The sequence below is a fragment of the Staurois parvus genome, unplaced genomic scaffold (assembly GCF_062004578.1).
Source record: "Staurois parvus isolate SC_StPar_1 unplaced genomic scaffold, SC_StPar_1.0 ptg000136l, whole genome shotgun sequence".
NCBI classification, from domain to species: Eukaryota; Metazoa; Chordata; class Amphibia; order Anura; family Ranidae; genus Staurois; species Staurois parvus.
Window position 1 is genome coordinate 611,404 of NW_028317932.1, and position 20,940 is coordinate 632,343.

Here is a 20,940-nt window from a genome sequence, read left to right on the forward strand (position 1 = left end):
CAATTCTTTATTGGCTACATAGCAGGATACAGTAATAACTCGGTAATGTGTTTCGGCCAAAGCCTTACTTGGCCAAAACACATTAGCAGGTTATTACTGTATTCTGCGATGTAGCCAATACAAAATTGTTCTAGCCAGCTTCATTGTATCAGAGGATTATTGCTACATTTCAAAGGCACATGGGCCAGAGCACCGGGTCACAGTCTCCCAGGTAATACATGATAGAGCATGTTTTCTTTGTGGACTGTAACATTTTTCATTCACTGCACTGTCTTTGACGAAGGGAAGCAGAAATGTATCAGTTGGGGTACCCTACATCCTATAGCTGCTCAATATGTCCCCCTAATATGGATAACTACCCTCATATTGATGGTTCCGAGCTGCTTCCATCCCGTGTACAATACAGACTAAAAAAGCCCCCTCTCTCATCCTCTCTGTAACAGGGGTGAGTATACAGGTGAAACTCAAAAAATTAGAATATCGTGCAAAAGTTCATTTATTTCAGTAATACAACTTAAAAGGTGAAATAAATATATGAGATAGACTCATTACATGCAAAGCAAGATAGTTCAAGCCGTGATTTGTCATAATTGTGATGATTTTGGCTTACAGCTCATGAAAACCCCAAATCCACAATCTCAGAAAATTAGAATATTGTGAAAAGGTGCAATATTCTCGGCTCAAAGTGTCCCACTCTAATCAGCTAATTAAGCCATAACACCTGCAAAGGGTTCCTGAGCCTTTAAATGGTCTCTCAGTCTGGTTCAGTAGGAATCACAATCATGGGAAAGACTGCTGACCTGACAGTTGTGCAGAAAACCATCATTGACACCCTCCATAAGGAGAGAAAGCCTCAAAAGGTAATTGCAAAAGAAGTTGGATGTTCCCAAAGTGCTGTATCAAAGCACATTAATAGAAAGTTATGTGGAAGGGAAAAGTGTGGAAGAAAAAGGTGCACAAGCAGCAGGGATGATTGCAGCCTGGAGAGGATTATCAGGAAAAGGCCATTCAAAACTGTTGGGGACTTTCACAAGGAGTGGACTAAGGCTGGAGTCAGTGCATCAAGAGCCACCACACACAGACAGATTCTGGACATGGGCTTCAAATGTCGTATTCCTCTTGTCAAGCCGCTCCTGAACAACAAACGTCAGAAGCGTCTTGGGCTAAATAAAAACAGACCTGGTCTGTTGCTCAGTGGTCCAAAGTCCTCTTTTCTGATGAGAGCAACGTTTGCATCTCATTTGGAAACCAAGGACCCAGAGTATGGAGGAAGAATGGAGAGGCACACACTGCAAGATGCTTGAAGTCCAGTGTGAAGTTTCCACAGTCTGTGTTGATTTGGGGAGCCATGTCATCTGCTGGTGTTGGTTCACTGTGCTTCATTAAGTCCAGGGTCAACGCAGCCGACTACCAGGAGATTTTGGAGCACTTCATTCTTCAGATGAGCTTTGTTGGGATGCTGACTTCATTTTTCAGCAGGACTTGGCACCTGCCCACACTGCCAAGAGCACCAAAACCTGGTTCAATGACCGTGGGATTACTGTGCTTGATTGGCCAGCAAACTCCCCTGACCTAAACCCCATAGAGAATCTATGGGGCATTGCCAAGAGAAAGATGAGAGACATGAGACCGAACAATGCAGAAGAGCTGAAGGCCGCTATTGAAGCATCCTGGTCTTCCATAACACCTCAGCAGTGCCACAGGCTGATAGCTTCCATGCCACGCCGCATTGAGGCAGTAATTGCTGCAAAAGGGGTCCAAACCAAGTACTGAGTACATATGCATGCTTATACTTTTCAGAGGTCCGATATTGTTCTATGTACAATCCTTGTTTTATTGATTGCATGTAATATTCTAATTTTCTGAGACTGGGGATTTGGGGTTTTTATGAGCTGTAAGCCATAATCATCACAATGATGACAAATCACAGCTTGAACCATCTTGCTTTGCATGTAATGAGTCTATCTACAGTTGCAAGAAAAAGTATGTGAACCCCTTGGGATTACGTGGAGTTTTGCATGAATTGGGCATAAAATGTGCTCTGAACGTCATCTAAGTCACAACAATAGAAGAACACAGTCTGCTGAACATAACACTACACAAACATTAGATGTTGCCATGGTTTAATTGCACATAACATGTAAACATTCACAGTGCAGGGAGGAAAAAGTATGTGAACCTTTGGACTAAATAACTGGTTGACCCTCCTTTGGCAGCAATAACCTCAACCAAACGTTTCCTGTAGTTGCAGATCAGACCTGCACAACGATCTGGAGTAATTTTGGACCACTCCTCTTCACAAAACTGTTTCAGGGTAGCAATATTCTTGGGATGTCTGGTGTGGATCGCTCTCTTAAGGTCATGCCACAGCATTTCAATCGGGATGAGGTCAGGACTCTGACTGGGCCACTCCAGAAGGCGTATTTTGTGCTGTTGCAGCCATTGTTTTGTTGAATTACTTGTATGCTTTGGGTCATTGTCCTGTTGCATCACCCATCCTCTGCGGAGCTTCAGTTGGCGGACAGATGGTCGTACGTTTTCCTGCAAAATGTCTTGATAAACTCTGGAATTCATTTTCCCATCAATGACAACAATCCGTCCAGGCCCTGAGGCAGCAAAGCAGCCCCAAACCATGATGCTCCCTCTGCCATGTTTTACAGTGGGGATGAGGTTTTGATGTTGGTGTGCTGTGCCTTTTTTTCTCCACACATAGTGTTGTGTGTTCTTCCCAAACAACTCAATCTTGGTTTCATCTGTCCACAGTATATTTTGCCAGTAGTGCTGTGGAACATCCAGGTGCTCTTTTGCAAACTTCAAACGTGCTGCAATATTCTTTTTGGACAGCAATGGCTTCCTCCGTGGTGTCCTTCCATGTACTCCATTCTTGTTTAATGTTTTCCCTATTGTAGATGTGTCAACAAAAATGTTAGCATGTGCCAGAGATTTCTGTAGGTCTTTAGCTGACACTCTGGGATTCTTCTTTACCTCATTCAGCATTCTGCGCTGTGCTCTTGCAGTCATTTTTACAGGACGACCACGCCTAGGGAGAGTAGCAACAGTGCTAAACTTTCTCCATTTGTAGACAGTCTGTCTTAACGTGGACACATGAACATCAAGACTTTTGGAGATACTTTTGTAACCCTTTCCAGCTTCATGCAAGTCAACAATTCTTGATCGTAGGTCTTCTGAGAGCTCTTTTCTGCGAGGCAAGGTTTACATCAGACAGTGCTTCTTGAAACCAGTAAACCCAAAACAGGTGTGTGTTTTTTAAGGGCAGGACAGCTGTCAGCAACACATCCAATATCATCACACTGATTGGAGTCAAGGTTGGCTCACTCCTGGCTCCAATTAGCTCTGGGAGAAGTCATTAAGCTAGGGCCTCACATACTTTTTCCTCCCTGCACTGTGAATGTTTACATGTTATGTGCAATTAAACCATGGCAACATCTAATGTTTGTGTAGTATTATGTTCAGCAGACTGTGTTCTTCTATTGTTGTGACTTGGATGACGTTCAGAGCACATTTTATGCCCAATTCATGCAAAACTCCACGTAATCCTAAGGGGTTCACATACTTTTTCTTGCAACTGTATATATTAGTTTCACCTTTTAAGTTGCATTACTGAAATAAATGAACTTTTGCACGATATTCTAATTTTTCGAGTTTCACCTGTATATGTTTGTTTTTCAACTACCCTAAACTTCTCATTTATATATTCATCCTTGGCAGTGCCTGTGCTAATGCCTGCCCTAGGTGATCTGGAGGAAATGTGCTCAATTGTTCTGTCATTCTGTAAAAATAATGGTCTGATTTATTAATCAGACAGCGGCTGAAGCTGTTAGAACCTTTGGATATTGTTCAGGAGTTGTTACTAAAGAACTTGTTAAAGTGTTACTAAACCCACAACAGTAAAATCAGTCTGTATATTCAGTAAAGCATGCTTGTTATACTCACTGTGGAACCTAAGGGGTTAATCCTCCACATTGTGTAAAAAGGATGTTTGATCCTCTCCTCTCTGATCCTCCCTTTCTTTTACTGTCCCCAATCCATCTGCTGATAGAACAGAGCCTTGGGGGGCAAGCTGAAAATGCTCAGTTTGGTATGTATTACTTGAGAGTTTTTTTCTCTTGGGAGAGAGCATGTGATAAGCACAGGGCCAATCAGTGTTGTCCAGGCAGAGGGTCAGGTATTTGCAGCCTCATAGGACAATCAGGGGAGAATGAAAACTCCTCCTACAAGCTTTAACCAATGCTCAGCTGGACACTGATAGAAGTCACAAGACTGCTGGGTACTGCTGATGAGAAAAGGTGTTTATCAGTTTATATTTACTAAAATAATTGAATTTCCATGTTCTGTGTACTGTGGGGGACCAGATAAAGTGAATGCAGGGTCAGTGGTGTATTTAGGTTTCGTAGTGCCCTAGGCAACACAAAAATTGGCTCCCCCCACACGGAGAGACCCTGACACCAAAAACATTGACAAACAACACCCCATCCCCACCCCCACTCTAAGAGAGCATTCCACTACCACCGCCCCCCATACACTGGCAACCCCCCCCCCCTCAGGACACTCACCTTCACAGCTCCGGATATCCCCAGAAACAAGAGTCAGGCTCTACATACACCATCAAGCAGCCTCTCTCAGATCTCACCTGGTCCCCGTACTGCGAGTGACCCTTCTTCCATCCCTTCTTTCAGGGGGCGGCACTGCCCCCCCTGAAAAATGCCGCCCTAAGCACATGCCTTGTTTGCCTTGTGGTAAATACGCCCCTGTGCAGGGTCCTGGGTTTAGTAACACTTTAAGGGTCCTAAAGGGCCCAGAGACACCAGCAGCTCACCACTGAAACCTTTGTAACTTCTAAGCCACTGGACCAGACCAGATGGTCTCCATTTTATTCAGCACCATCTCCTCCCCGGTTATCACATTTTAGCAATGACCTTCTTATCTCATTTATCATTGCGCCCATTTAAAAATAGCTACACCCATTTCAACACTTAAACCCTCCGCTGTTTACTGATAACATAACCCAGTGCAGGTATGCTGTGAGTTGTGTGTAGAGGCAGCCAGTACAGTGTCTGTGCAGCTGCAGGTCTGTCATGGGAATACCGATCTTAGGCTGAATACCGATCCCTGAAGGAGCGCTTTCATAATCCAGTAAGTAGCACAACACCCAGTATCTGTAGGTTATGATTAAAGTGACATTACTACAAGGACACAAATGTGTCACTGTAATACGTTACCTTGTGAGCAGGAAGAGTTAACACTCCGTAGGTTACTGTATACATGTAACAGGATCTCTCTGAAGCCGAGATACATTTTTGGCATGGGGCTGGGTGGATGGAGCTGGCTGCCTGTAATATTCTCAGATACTTGAGCTGTCCACTTTCCTCTTGTTGTACTCGGTAATGGGAATTAGAAATCACACTCGGCACTGATGCCCATCTGTTGCAAGCACAATAATGCCAGCGAGAGCCCAGGCAGACAGCGAAATGATTCATTCTTGAGGCAATCGCTGATTTCTTCTCCTAGACATCGCCAGCTAACCTAGAGGATATTCCTGCCCTGTAAGTCACCGCTTGTTTTCTTCTACAACACTACAATTGTACAACCAGTGAATATTGCTTTACAGCAGATTCAGGGTTTTCCAGCTGTTAGTATACTACAAGTTCCAGCATGCACAGAAAGCATGGAGGACAAATGCATGAAACAGATTTAAAATCAAATCAAAAATGTAATATATTGCAGCTTATCGCTAGTTGTGGTGGCTGCTTCAGTTTTCTTTGGCTTTCTTCCTTCTGTTTTCACCTGGAGATCTGACCAGTAACACACCTCCTGTATTAGTGAGACACAACTCTGGCGGAATGAGCACAGGAGGCACAGGAGACAACAGCATTGTCACTCCGGGGGGGGGGGGATAGTGTTAAACGTATTAGATTTAGAACTACTAACACATTGAAGCCAAACTCCAACTCACACAGGTCGTTAAAAAACAGCTGGCATTCTGTCAGCAGCGTTTTTGCAGAAAAAAGGCCTGACGCTTGTAAAAGTATCTAATGCTTTTACAAATGTTTAGGCGTGTTTACAAGCATCAAGTGCTTGGGCACAAATTAATTTCATTGGCCAGAATGATCATTTATTCTGGCCATTGAAATTAATTAATGCTCAAGCGCTAACCACACCAAGCGTTTGGACGCGTTTAAGCACGTCAAGCATTTTTTTTTTGCCAAAATGCTGCTGCTCCTGGATGCACTGGCCCTGGGTTTTTTTCCTGCTGGTAAACGCTACTGGTACTAAAAGTGTCTAAAAGTTAATATGTGCATGGACATAGGATAACATAGAAGGCCCTTAGGAAGCAGTAACAAAAAATGCCTGATGCCCCTAAAAAGTGGCTGCAAAAATGCCCTGTGTGCATGAGGCCATCAATTACAGCAAACATTTTGTTTTTCCTCTTGGGCTAAAGGTTTTGCACGAATGAATAAAATCAGATCATTTTAGTCACCCCAGTTAGTGTTTAATGGTTTCTCTCATCCATGTAAACTGATACATTCTGCTGGAGAGCTTGTGAAAAATAAAAGACTTGCTGGCTGGATTACCAGATGGAAAAAGAAGAAATAAAGCCTAAGTGAAAGAAAATCCCTAAATTGTAGTTTGGCACCAGAACGGGAATAAAAGGAAAAACTTCCAATGGGGACACTAGTTCTGGTGACCCTGGTCAGCCTCTTTTGGCTATGCGACAGGGAGTCAAGGGAAATCTTCCCAATGGGACATAAATGATAAAAAATGGACAGGGAATATAACCCTCCCTTACTCTATCCAAAATGAAAAAAAAAAAAAACTACTTTTTGCCTATACTTTTACTTTAAGAACATGGATGTGTGTCATTTAATGTATATTAAAATGATAAACCATGTTTCTATGTATAGTTTGTAATTAGATATCTACACAGGGACATCTACGTTGACTGTTATATGTACATGTTGTGTTTCCTGCTTAGTAGTGCAGCACAGTGTTTGATGCTTTTCTTGCCTCAATACAAATCTAAGGGTCAGTATCATAACTGCATAGGCCTCATGCACACAGGGCTTTAAAAATGCAGCTGCTAGGGGCGTTTGGCTTTTTTTTCCCCTCTACACAGTCCTATATGTTTGCCTATCTGTCCTTGCACACAAGGACATTTACAGGCAGGAGTGTTTAGAGGCAGAAAAAAAACATCACCTGCGCATTAAGGAGAGGAGTTTTTTTTGGCAGAAAAAACGCTAGACACGCCTAAACGTGCGTTAACGCGAGTAAACGCCAGGCTCGTTTAGCACTTCAGCGTTAATTCATTTCACTGGTCAGAGTAAATTATTATTCTGGCCAATGGAAAGAATGAATGACCAAGTGCTTGACGCACTTGAACATGCCTAAATGCATTTGCAAAACGTGGCTTTAGGTGCTTTTTTGTGCTTCCTTATCCTCCCCTGGAGCAAAAGCATCCAGAGAGGGTAAAAAATGTCCCGTGTGCATGAGGCCTTACACCAAGGGCCTCCAAACTGTGGCCAACGGGCTAGGTGCGACCCTGTACTTGCCCTTGGGACACTATTCCTTCCATTGACACCAACGATGGAGCACTATTCCTCCTACTGGCACCAACAATTGGGTACTATTCCTCGCACTGACACCAGAGATGGGAAACTAATTATCTCACTGACACCAATGATGGGGCACTATTACTCCCACTGACACCAATGAGGTAATTTTTTTACTACCAATGACCACCAAGCCTTTCGCTCTGTTTACTGCCACCGATGCCAGGGCATTTTGTACTCCCACTGGCCACAGTCTGGCACCCCTAAAGTTTGAAGGGCAGTAAACTGGACCTTTTTTTTTTTTTTTCCGAAAGACCCTTATCTTATACATCTTATACTAAAACATGTCAAATACTGGTCAACTACACCTGTGTAAAATTATGAATGATATCAGAGTCTAGGTAAGCTGCAATATATTAGAATTTTTATTTTGGGTTTATTACTGCTTTAATCAGTGGGTGTTTTTGACTTACACTTTACAAGCAAACAAGGTGGCAGGAAGATTTTTATTTGTATCTCGGGTGTTTAATCGTGGATTTAGAGATGTTTTATGGATTATATTTTATTTATGATGGATGTTTTGTATATTTTCCGGTATGATACTTATATGTTTATATTTGCATTGGGTTTAAATAGGTGCTACTAATTTGATACAAACAAGCTTGTTTAATCAAGTAAAAGAGATATAAACCCTAACTGAGCGATCTTTAGTTTGTAAAAGTGCTGTTCTGTGTATGATGCACAATTGCATTTTTTAAAATGAAATACTCGTTTTCACCTTTATTCATCTTTCATGACATCTTGATGTTGTTGATCTCCTGCAGCCACTTCATGTCTACATGCATGCACTGCAGCAATGGCTGCATGGCATTTAGTTGGATGGGCTTCTTGATGGTGACAACGGTGAGCAATGCCTGTTGTCACAGACCAGCAGCAAAGCTGATCTGCTACTTGTGATTCTACCAACATGTGTTTGTTTCCTGCCTTGTTGCTTTGAGGACTGGGAAGTATAGGCAATGGTGCGTATCCCAAATACTGATATAGCAGTTGCACAGCCATTCCCTGCCCTTGATGGCAATAGCAATAGGTTAAGAGTTAATATTTTAGTTAAGAGCATAAGGACTCTTTCACATGGGTGGTGCCTGCCAACATGAGATCTGTAAGCAGATTACCTGCTGTAATTTGTGACTTCTATGTCCGTTTAGGTTTTTCTTCCAGCCTGACAGTGGACACATTAGGTCTATGGGCAGGGGCATATAAACAGACGTGTCTGTTTACATCCTAGTATTTCAGATCCAACATGTTTAGATCCAAAAAGGGGAGACTGACCTAAACCATTTCTGTGTTTTTTTTTTTTTGGAGGGACCTAGGTGGACTCAAAGGTAATTGGATGCAGGGTCGGACTGACCATTTGGAAACTCGGGCACTGCCCGAGGGCCCGGGGTCAGTAGGGGGCCCCATGAGATGCCCCTGGTACCTTTTTCACAAGCTTTTTTGAGTTTGGTCAAGGACACAGGGGCTCCATGATCCCCTATTGCCAGGGGGCCCCATGAGTTGTCAGTCTGCCCCTAATTGGATGTAAATGGACACACATCCATTTACATCCGCCTGCCTATAGACTTACACTGAGCTTCAATTCAGATCTTCCTGCAAAAAAACTGATAATGACATGTGAAAGGATCCTAAAGTGCAATTAAAAGAGAAGTATGTGTGGGTCACACAAGTGCACTTATTTGTGCTCTCCTGTGACCCCTCCGTCAGCTGACATCATAGAGTTGCTCTAGGATGTGGAAGGATCCCAACCATGTTGTCAGGATCCACCCAAATACCTGATCGGCAGCTGGCTCAGACTCTCAGCACTCCGCTGGGAGCCTGAGCCAGCCACTCCTGCCACCCTTCTACCCTGCGCTCCAGTGAGTGCTGAGGGACAGAGTACAGAGTGGTGACTGACAGTTAGTGCTCTCTGCTCAGAGAACTTAGCAATCAGTGTGATCAGTGTGAGTTCTCGGTCTTAGAGCCAGCGAGGCACAGCTGCAGCATCACACCAATGCTGTAAAATTGAGGTGAGCATGTATATTTGTTTTTTTTATTATCCCAAACTTCTCCTTTAACAAAAACTGCAGATTTTAAAAATATTGAAAATTACTTTTAAAATTAGGCTAGATTAATGATATTTTAGTGATTGGGTTTATGATAACTTTAAATAAAGTTTAAAGTTAAATTGAAGTAAAACATACCATTCAGTTAATTACACAATCAATCAATCAATCAATCACTAGTCATCTTTCATTGTTCTGACTGTTCTAAGCTGATAAAAATGTAATTGATTGGTTTATGTTGTTCTACTTAAAACATGATCATTGCCACTTTGAAGCATTAATTCACCTTTAATGACTTTTGCAAAACCTACCTATGCATTGCAGAATTTACACCACTGCAATTGAAGGGAATTCCTTGGGGACCCTTAAGCCACCAGAACTAGTGTCCCCATTGGAAAGTTTCCCCTCTATTTCTTTTCTGGGGACAACCCAAAATTGGGGATTTTTGTACGTTCACTTTCAATGCCAATAGCAAGCAGGACAAATAGAGAAGGTGAATTGCCCTAATGGGGACACAAACAGCAATGAAATCTGACATGTTCTAACTCTTCTCTATTCAAAACAAGGTTTTGCCTTTAGTTATACATAAAATGCAACTCTACATTTTAAAAAGAATGCATACTTTTTAAGCTGCTGCTTCTTCCATCCCTACCCATGTATGTTGAATCGGCTCTCTGCAGAACGCTGATCTGAGAGAGAGCATAGTTAGGAAATGAAGCTTAGTGCTATTTTCCAGGAATGTGCATCCAGCGCTCGGGCAGGGGCATATCTACCACAAGGCAAACAAGGCGTTTGCCTTGGACAGCATTTTTCAGGGAGGCGGCGCTGTCCTCAGGCAGAAGGGACACAGAAGGCACAAAGGGTGTAAGCAGAGCAGCTCAGCGGTTCCTGAGTAGTTTTTCCTGCAGCTCCACCGGCTCCCTTGGGCCAGATGACTTTCACAGCCAGGGGCAAACTGACCATTCGGGCACTGCTGGAAGGCCCAGGGCCAGTAGCTGTCAGAGGCCTCCCCTCCAGATCTCAGCGACGGAGAATCTGGATGCCAGATTCATGTCTACTGAGCAGTAGGACCCCTTGAAACAGCCGCAGAGGGCCCTCCCAGGAGCCGGTGTCTCCTCAGCTGAGGTGGGTTGTCAGATGTCCTCCTCCGGGCTGCTCTCCGGGACTCTGGGACTGGTGAGACTAGCTCAGCTGTCACCTCTTCCCTCACCAACTCACTCACAGAGAGCAGTTGACATGGGGCACTGACTCCGCTAATAATAGGGCACTGACTTCAACCATAGGGGATCTGATTCTGATAATTGGGGGCTCTGACTCTGGAAATGGGGGGCAATGACACAGACAAGGAGTCTCTGTGCTGGGCTGGAGGTGTCTGGGACAGAGGATGAACTCATACTACCATCAGGAGCACAAGGAGATGAGTACTATCTAAGAGTACAAGGAGTCTTGTGTGGGATATAGTGGGGACTGATGTTATCTAGGAGTGGGGGGTATGGGGGGGGGGTTCTGGTGTTATCTAGGAGTACAGGGGTATGGGGGGGGGGGGTCTGGTGTTATTTAGGAGTGGGGGGTATAGGGGGGGTCTTGTGTTATCTGGGAGTATAGGGGTATAGGGGGAAGTCTGGTGTTATCTAGGAGTGGGGAGATGCAGGGAGTCTGGTGTTATCTAGGAGTGGGGGCATACAGGGTCATGTGTTATGCAGGATTGGGGGGGGGTTCTGCTGCTACCTAGGACCTAGGGTTATGAGGTCTGGTTTTGTCCAGGAAGGGGGTACAGGGGGTCTGGTGTTATATAGGAGAAGGGGATAGAGTGGTTCTGGTGTTATCTGTGATATGAGGGTTCTAGGGATCTGGTGTTATCTAGAAATAGGGGCTGCATGGGTTTTGGTATTATCTTCTAGTGGGGGTCTCCCTCTCTTTCCCTCCCTCCCCCATCTCTGAAGAGGCAGAGCTCTAACGGGAAGAGGTGGAGCCTATAGAGGAAGGGGTGGGGTTTACAGGTGAAGAGGTGGGACTTAGGAAGGGGTGGGTCAAATTTAGATGATGGGGGGCACCCAATTTTAGTCTTGCCTAGGGCAGCCCAGAACCAAAATACACCACTGCGCTTGGGCATGTCCTACTAATTTCAGGATGGAGAGGGGAGGACAATGGAATACGCAGCTTAAAAAGGAAGCATTATTTTACAAAACAGCACACTGCATGTTACTGTAGTAAGGACATGTAATAAATAGGGAGATTTTTGCAGAAGTCATTAACAGTGAACTAACCTTTTAACCGTTTAAGAGCAGCCCCATAGCAGATATACTGCTACAGGGCTGCTCCGCTACGCAAAATCACGTGTATATATATATATATATATATATATGGTTTCGCATTTTTGGGTAGGGTGCGCGCATGCACACCACCCTGTCCCAGATGTTACCCCCTTCCTGCCCAGTGTCATTAGTACAGTGTCAGTGCTTTTTATCAGCACTGATCACTGTATTAGTGTCACTGGAGATGTCAGTGGCAATTAGTCAGTTCTCACCCAGTGTCAGAATTCCCGCCGCAGTCCCGCTATAAGTCGCTGATTTCCGCCATTACTACTATAAAAAAAAATAAAAAATCCAGTATATATACTGATATTTGTAGACGCTATAACTTTCACGTAAACCAATTAATACACACGTATTAGGATTTTTGTTAGCAAAGACATGCAGCAGAATACATTTTAGCCTAAATTTATGAAAAAATTTTATTTTTTAAATTTTTTTATTGGATATGTTTTATAGCACAACTCAGAAATACAGTTCTTTTTTTTCAAAATTGACGGTCTTTTTTGTTTATAGTGCAAAAAAAAATGCAGAGGTGATCAAATACCACCAAATACCACCAAAAGAAAGCTCTATCTGTGGGGAAAAAATGACATAAATTTAATTTGGGTGCAGCACGCAATTGTCAGTTAAAGTAACGCAGCGCCGTATCGCAAAAAATGGCCTGGTCAGGAAAGGGGGTAAATCTTCTGGAGAGCAAGTGGTTAAAGCATGTATTGAGGATGCTATACATGGAAAATGTCATTAAATAGTGGACTCTCTATCAGAATGAAGTAGGAATGTTTGTAACAGGTAACTGGAAATACATATTACTACTTGGGTGGTTTAGATTTTTTTTCTTTATACCCCACTGTTCTATAGTGCTGTTTCAGGGGATGTCTTCCACTGTAGTTATCTGCATATTGGAAGTCTACCTGTCGCTGAATGAAGAACATGTATGGAAGGTTCTGAGGGTCTGATCAATCCTAAATGCCCATATAGTAGAACCCGTTACACGATGGTGTACTCAAGACTGGAAACTGCAACAGATATTTTGAGTTGCTAGTTGTTATTCAGATATTATACTATTTACTTTTCGCTGTGCAGTTAATTATTGCTTCAGTGTGGTTTCAGATATCAAATTTCTTCTCTCGCTGTCTGATGCAACAGTAATACTGTATGCATACGCTGATGCAATGTATAGAAGAAATGCTTTACATGAGGATTTGTCATTAAATCGGACCTACAATGTTTATTGTGTTCATCTTTTAAAATCTTCTCTTTCTGTGGTTAGTTTGTCCTCTCACCAATGTGTACAGGGGTGTGTCGCTAATGAGGTGAAGTGAAGCTGCCCTTGATAGGGAGCAGCACTGAGGCTGGAATGTTTGTAGTGGACACTCAGTCCTCACTGCAGCTTAGTAACATTGGCTTGTATAAACAGGGCAGCATTACTAAACTGGTTGCTAGGATGCTGGTGACTGGCCGTTGTTATGGTGCATGCACCATTGGTTGCTAGGTTGCTGGCAGGCAGGTCACAGTGTCATTGGTTAGTTGCAGCAATCAAAGGGGGGGAGGGCTTTGGCAAAAATTGGGTTGCATCAAGGTTGGGGGTAGGGAATTGGTGTGATGGCAACCTGGAAGCAGTTAAAGTGGTTTTGTAAACCCTTACATATACCTAGTGAAGTGACTGGCCTCAGGCGAGACCCATGGATGAAAAATATCATCCTACATAAGTTGTACCTGTCTATCTGCAGTCTTCTCTTCTCTACATCCGTTCAAAGTATTGACTTTTTAAAGCTTGTCTGAGTTCAGAAAACGGGGGTGGACAGCTAAGGTTATACTTTGCAAAGCTCAGTGAGGGGAGCTCTGAGAGCTGATTGGAGGGAAGAGGCACATTCCCCTCCACACAGCTCACAGGAACAGAGCTGAGTCTGTCAATCACAAGCTGTGTGCTGGAGGACCCTCCCCTGTCACAATTTTTTCTCTTGGTGTCTGGAAAATTTGTCACAAGTGACTCATTCTGATAGCAGAGGAGTGAAGAAGCAGACAGAAATCACACTTTGGGCTCTTAATTGAGACAAGTACACAATATAGAGGGATATACTTTGTTCATATTTCATGTATTTAATCTAGGCTTGCGCCTATGTATTTATAGAGGCACGCTTATTTGCTCACTACACATTAAGGTTTTGCTTTCTGCTTAGTAGTAGTGCAAAATGGTTGTGCCGTATTCTTATCCATCTGCAATGAGTCAGTCTCATTTAAAAATCACTATGTAGACTCTATTGATGTGAAACCTCTGTAATGCTCCTGGTTTTAGGTCATGAGGCAGTCAAGAGCAATTTTTTTCAGTGCAAGAAAGAGGTACTTTTTAAAATCAAATTAATAATGGGCTTTGTTAACACTGGCATGTTTTTATTGGATTTGTGTTAAAACCAAGTTTAAGTCACAGACATACAGTGGCTATGCAGTCTGATAGATAATGCACTATTCATGAATTAATTCACTTATCTATTACAGGTACTTATATAGCGCCATCAATTTACGCAGCACTTTACACACATGCACACACATATATTGTACATTCACATCAGTCCCTAACCCTCAAGCAGTGTACAATCTGAGGTCCCTAACTCACATTCATGAATACTAGGGCCTAATTAGACAGGAACCAATTATCTTACCAGCATGTCTTTTGGACTGTGGCAGGAAACTGGCTAATGATTCGGTTTTCATACTCTTACCTCGACTATCCTGCTACAGCAGTTCTGCAAGGTGTATAAGAGTAACTGTGCAGTCCAATAGGCATTATGCAGGCCATACATGGGTCGAATTCCGAACGATTTTTCATCCGAAAATCGAAAACATCGTTCGCTCGGTAATCCGAGCACCGGTAATCGGTGCCATCAATGATTTTGAAAATCGGCCGACCAAGTCATAAAGTTCACCCCATATAACAGGTGAAACTTTGTTCCTTCCACGTCACGGCTCATGCGCATATTCTTTTTGGAAAAATGATCGTACGATTTGACCATCATTGAGTTGAAAATCGACCATTTTTCAAGAATTTTCCAACATGCCCGATCACTGAAAAGGGGACGTACCGCGAAAATCAGCCAGTGCCATTGACCAACTAACAGAGCGAAAATCGGCCGATTATTCTTAGGTCTGATTTTCGGATGAAAAATCAGTTGAATTTCGACCCATGTATGGCCGGCATAAGAGTTGGACCAGTGCTCTCAGTAATCAGCACTCACCTGGCCCCTATCCTGCAGAGTTCTATGAATGAATGAACTACAAGTACCACCTGTCATTGCAGCAGATGCCTTGTAGTTCTCATAGTTCATTGATTCTGCAGGCTTTCCAGTAACTGTGCCCATGTGGGAGGTACAGGCAGACAGCTTTACTGAGACTCTGCAGGAGTGTGGCATTGCTCCCATAATCTGCTGATCGTGAGTGCAATACTCTGCAGGCTCCTAAGAAAAAAAAATTAAGTGCACATTTTTTTACCTACCCACTGGCCGTACACATATATGTGGCCTCTCGGTGGGTGGGCTTTAATGCTGGGAGGCTGCATGAATCCCTATGTAAACATTTTCTTTGATGAGCGCATACACTGTGCACTCCAGAATAGTTCACAGTGGGTACTGGAAAGCTTCTGATGCCTACTCGGGAGCTTTCCGATCATGTGACCGCAGTGACTGCCATTCACAATGGTGACATGATCAGAATGTCCGCCTCCCGGCATTTAGAACCTCCTAAAGGGCCAGGAGGAGGCAGTACATGTCCCTAGTACATGTATGTATGAATGTAATTTAGAGACTTTAGATTGTACGCCCCTTGAGGGTTAGGGACTGATGTGAATGTACAATATAAATATAAAGCGCTGTGTAAACTGATGGCGCTATATAAGTACCTGCAAAAAAAAAAATAAAATCAGATTGTTTTTTAAAATAACAAACATGTTATACTTACATGCTCTGTGCATTGGTATTGCAAAGAGCGACCCTGATCCTCCTCTTCTCTGGTCCTCCACTGGCGATCTTGGCTCCTCCTCTTCTTTATATGTCCCCATGGCAAGCTGTTTGCTATGGAGGCACTTGGTGTCTGCTCGCTCCTGAGCTGTGTCTATGGATCCACACTCTATAGACACACACAGCGGGACTTAGCGCCTCCCCTACTTCCTCTTCACTGCATTTAATTGACAGCAGCAAGAGGCAATGGCTCCTGCTGCTGTTCGAGTCCCTGTATAAAGAGGAAGAGAGGGGAGAAGAGATGCAGCCATGCAGAGCGCTGTTCTCTTCTTCCCTCTCTTCCCGTTCACACAGGCAAGGGGGGGGGGGGGGGGCACTGAGAAACTGAAAAAAATGTTTCATGCAAGCAATGAATATTAAGGTACAAAATGTTTTTAGGTTTAATATCACTTTTAAACTCACAGTTTCCTCTCTGAGTTAATTTCCTGCCCATTTTTTTCTGCTCATTATCTTCTTGAGCATTGGTCCCTTCATTGACCCTGTGAGTTCTCCTGCCTCTGGAGCCTATGAGAAGGGGAAGTGTCGCACCACCAATAGGAAGTTTGTACATCATGCAGGCAGTGAGGTAGACATACAAAGAAGGACCCCTGGAAGTAAACAGAAGAATAGAGAAGGATTGTCATGTGACTGTGGCTTCAGGTAAGTAAAATGGGCATTTGGGTAGTTTTGTTCTTACGGGCATTTAGGGGGGGAGGGGGTTGCTCTATCATGGAGTTGGGCTTTATATTGTGCCCACAGGTACACTTTAAAGCTGTTTATTTCAGTGAAGGTCCACTTTAAAGGAGATATATTATACACTGAATGACATTTCATTTCTAAAGTGCTGTGTGTTACAAACAATGGTTTTTGCATTTTTGTATCATATGTTGTTGCAACTAAGACCACATTCACACAGGGCATGCAATACCATTGTAGAGGTGGTCCGTGTATCCCTATGCAGGCAGTCCCATTCATGTCTGTTGGGTGCTTGTCCCCCCAACTCACCCTGTGTGTGTTCAGGGACATGCACTCGCATGTTACTGCACCCACATGGATGTAATATTAGGACACAGGGTCTGTGTTCATGCATCCTCTCTGTCCCAATAGACATCAATGGGAATGCCTGCATGGGGAAGCACAGAACACCTATGTAGGTAAACATGGCCCTGCATGGGGATACTGTATTGCATGATCTTTGTGAAAAAAAGCCTTCTGATCTGTTGTAGCCTTTTTGCAGCCAATACCAGTGTACAGATAAAATGGTTCTAAAGGCTTAAAGTGATATTAAAGGCATTTCTTTTTTTTTTTTAAATAACAAACATATATTATATGTTATACTTACCTGCTCTGTGCAGTAGTTTTACACAGAGCAGCCCCGATCCTCCTCTTCTTGGGTCTACCGCTGGCTCTCCTGGCCCCTCCCTCTTGCTGAGTGCCCCCAGAGCAAGCAGCTTGCTATAGGGGCACCCAAGCAGGCTTGCTCACGAGTCACTGCTCTACGTGCCTATTCACATGCAGCAGCACTGGATGAAGATGGGGCTCAGATAGGTAAAAAACCTTGAGCCTTTATATTAATTTTAAAGTAGAACTTCACTTCTCTTTTACTTTTGCAACATAATTTTTTTAGGAGGGAGTGGAATACCTAGTTTTGTCAGGTGTCCACTCCCTACTTCTACCGGATGCTTGCTTCCCCCCTTTTCTTCTTTTTCAACCTTCTAGGGACTATTCACACAGTGCAGTGCGGCTTGTGCATGTGCAGTAGGAATCCAACCAGGATTCACATCTGAATTCCCACACTCAACATGGTGGCACCAAAGACCATAGAAGAACCAGCCTGGGTGAATACAGTGCTGGATCCCTGGACAGGTAGTTGTCATGTTAATAAATCTTTTTTTTTTAACAGTGACACATCTGCAGAAGTACTACTACAGGGTGGCACGGGTGCTCAAAATCATGTATATATACAAGATTTTGCATCTCCGGGTACAGGGTGTGTACGAGCTGTGTGCGCACCCTATCTGTGCCACCATTCGCGGCCTTGACTGTCAATCACGGGGTCCTGGCCCAGTATATACACCGCCATTTGTAAACACTATAACTTTCACATAAACCAATTAATTTACACGTATTGGGATTTTTTTGGGCGCATGTAGCAGAATACATTTTGGCTTAAATTTATGATGATATTTGATTTTTACAATTTTGTTACAGGACACGTTTAATATTGTTTTTTTTTCTCAAAATTGTCAGTCTTTTTTTTTAATAGCACAATAAAAATAAAAACGCACAGGCAATCAAATACCACCACAAGTGCAGCGTTGCATGACAGCGCAATTATCAGTTAACATAACGCAACGTCGTAACACAAAAAATGGCCTGGTCAGGATGGGGGGTAAATCCTCTAGAGGGCAAGTGGATAAAAAATCCTTCTGTGCCACAGGATCCCCCCAGCCTGCCTTATTCTTACATAAGCCTGATCTTGATCCAACGCTATGCACAAGAGCTGTAGCTAGCTCCGCTCTGTCCCTCCTCACAGCACAATCGAGTGGTGGAGCCAATCTGCCTGTGTCTATAGACGCAGTTAGCGAGGCTCGGAATCAAGGCCACATGAAAAGGTGGAGCCAGGAGTTCCAGCACGGAACCCCAGAGGAGATCAGGGCTGCTCTGTGCAATGCCACTGCACCACAGAACAGGTAAGTATGACGTAATTGATTATTTTTTAAAGAACGTTTACAATCACCTAAAGCCTATGTGAAATTTCAATAATTGTTTATGCAGTTGGCTTACCAACTTTTTTTGGGTTTTTCTTTGATGATACCATTCTGCAGCGATGAATCATATTGAGCATATGTGAATTATCAAATGTAGTCTCTGTGCTTGCGATGAATAATCTGTTATTGTGACACCTACGGAGAGGGAAATCTTTTATTTCTCGCTGCATATCAGATGATTCATAGTCCCAAAAGAAAGTTTGGAGCCGTATGAAGGTCATAAATATTTTTTGTCTGCTTGGAGTGTCTTGTGCCTAAAAATCAGCTTCTTATAGATTACCGAGAAATAGATAAAACTCGTTTCATACAAACAACTTTGCTTCTGCTTAGAAAACACGTCTGTTATCAAGGCTCTTGTTTTTCAGTGTTGTTTTGCTGCATGTTTTGGCAATCACAACGTCTGTTTGTTGTAGTGCTGGAATAATATTATTCCAAAACATTTTTTGCCATTGGTGACCTGGCTGACTCTTCAACTTGCTTCACTTTTGTTGTGGCTCTTAAAGTAGTACCAAAGCCTCAGCTTGTTTCCACAGAATGAGATCTATTAATGTCATTTGAGCACAGGAAACAAGAACAGTGCAGAAACACACATACATGCACATGGGTGCTTTGACCTGTGTGCTCCTCTGCTGGTCGAATGTACAGGTGAAACTCGAAAAAATTAGAATATCATGCAAAAGTTCATTTATTTCAGTAATGTAACTTAAAAGGTGAAATTAATGAGATAGTGCATTACATGCAAAGCAAGATCGTTCAAGCCTTGATTTGTCATAATTGTGATGATTATGGCTTACATTTCATGAAAACCCCAAATCCACAATCTCAGAAAATTAGAATATTGTGAAAAGGTGCAATATTCTCGGCTCAAAGTGTCCCACACTAATCAGCTAATTAAGCCATAACACCTGCAAAGGGTTCCTGAGCCTTTACATGGTCTCTCAGTCTGGTTCAGTAGAAATCACAATTATGGGAAAGTCTGTTGACCTGACAGTTGTGCAGAAAACCATAATTGACACCCTCCATAAGGAGGGAAAGCCTCAAAAGGTAATTGCAAAAGAAGTTTGATGTTCCCAAAGTGCTGTATCAAAGCACATTAATAGAAAGTTATGTGGAAGGGAAAAGTGTGGAAGAAAAAGGTGCACAAGCAGCAGGGATGACCGCAGCCTGGAGAGGATTGTCAGGAAAAGGCCATTCAAAAGTGTTGGGGACTTTCACAAGGAGTGGACTGAGGCTGGAGTCAGTGCATCAAGAGCTACCACACACAGACGGATCCTGAACATGGGCTTCAAATGTCGTATTTCTCTTGTCAAGCCGCTCCTGAACAACAAACAACGTCAGAAGCGTCTTACCTGGGCTAAAGAAAAACAGACCTGGTCTGTTGCTCAGTGGTCCAAAGTCCTCTTTTCTGATGAGAGCAACTTTTGCATCTCATTTGGAAACCAAGGACCCAGAGCATGGAGGAAGAATGGAGAGGCACACACTGCAAGATGCTTGAAGTCCAGTGTGAAGTTTCCACACTCTGTGTTGATCTGGGGAGCCATGTCATCTGCTGGTGTTGGTCCACTGTGCTTCATTAAGTCCAGGGTCAACACAGCCATCGACCAGGAGATTTTAGAGCACTTCATGTTTCCTTCTGCAGATGAGCTTTATGGGGATGCTGACTTCATTTTCCAGCAGGACTTGGCACCTGCCCACACTGCCAAAAGCACCAAAACCTGGTTCAATGACCATAGGATTACTGTGCTTGATTGGCCAGCAAACTCGCTTGACCTGAACCCCATAGAGAATCTATGGGACATTGCCAAGAGAAAGATGAGAGACATGAGACCGAACAATGCAGAAGAGCTGAAGGCCGCTATTGAAGCATCCTGGTCTTCCATAACACCTCAGCAGTGCCACAGGCTGATAGCTTCCATGCCACGCCGCATTGAGGCAGTAATTGCTGCAAAAGGGGCCCAAACCAAGTACTGAGTACATATGCATGCTTATACTTTTCAGAGGTCCGATACTGTTCTATGTACAATCCTTGTTTTATTGATTGCATGTAATATTCTAATTTTCTGAGATTGTGGATTTGGGGTTTTCATGAGCTATAAGCCATAATCATCACAATTATGAGAAATCACAGCTTGAACTATCTTGCTTTGCATGTAATGAGTCTATCTCATATATTAGTTTCACCTTTTAAGTTGCATTAA

General features: G+C 43.2%; 1 protein-coding gene across 3 annotated transcripts in view; it reads left to right on the plus strand.

The window, feature by feature from the left end:
- PRKAG2 (protein kinase AMP-activated non-catalytic subunit gamma 2) overlaps nucleotides 1–20,940 on the plus strand; it is a 431,449-nt gene that overhangs the window by 90,827 nt on the left and 319,682 nt on the right. The window contains exon 1 of one of the 3 annotated variants that reach the window (XM_089673115.1): nucleotides 5,090–5,154. The exons of 1 other annotated variant lie outside the window; for it this stretch is intronic. The gene's annotated coding sequence lies outside the window, so the exon portion shown is untranslated. Of the gene's footprint in view, nucleotides 1–5,089; nucleotides 5,155–5,404; nucleotides 5,565–20,940 lie in introns of those variants that run through there. One more of the 3 variants, XM_089673114.1, reaches the window with a different exon arrangement.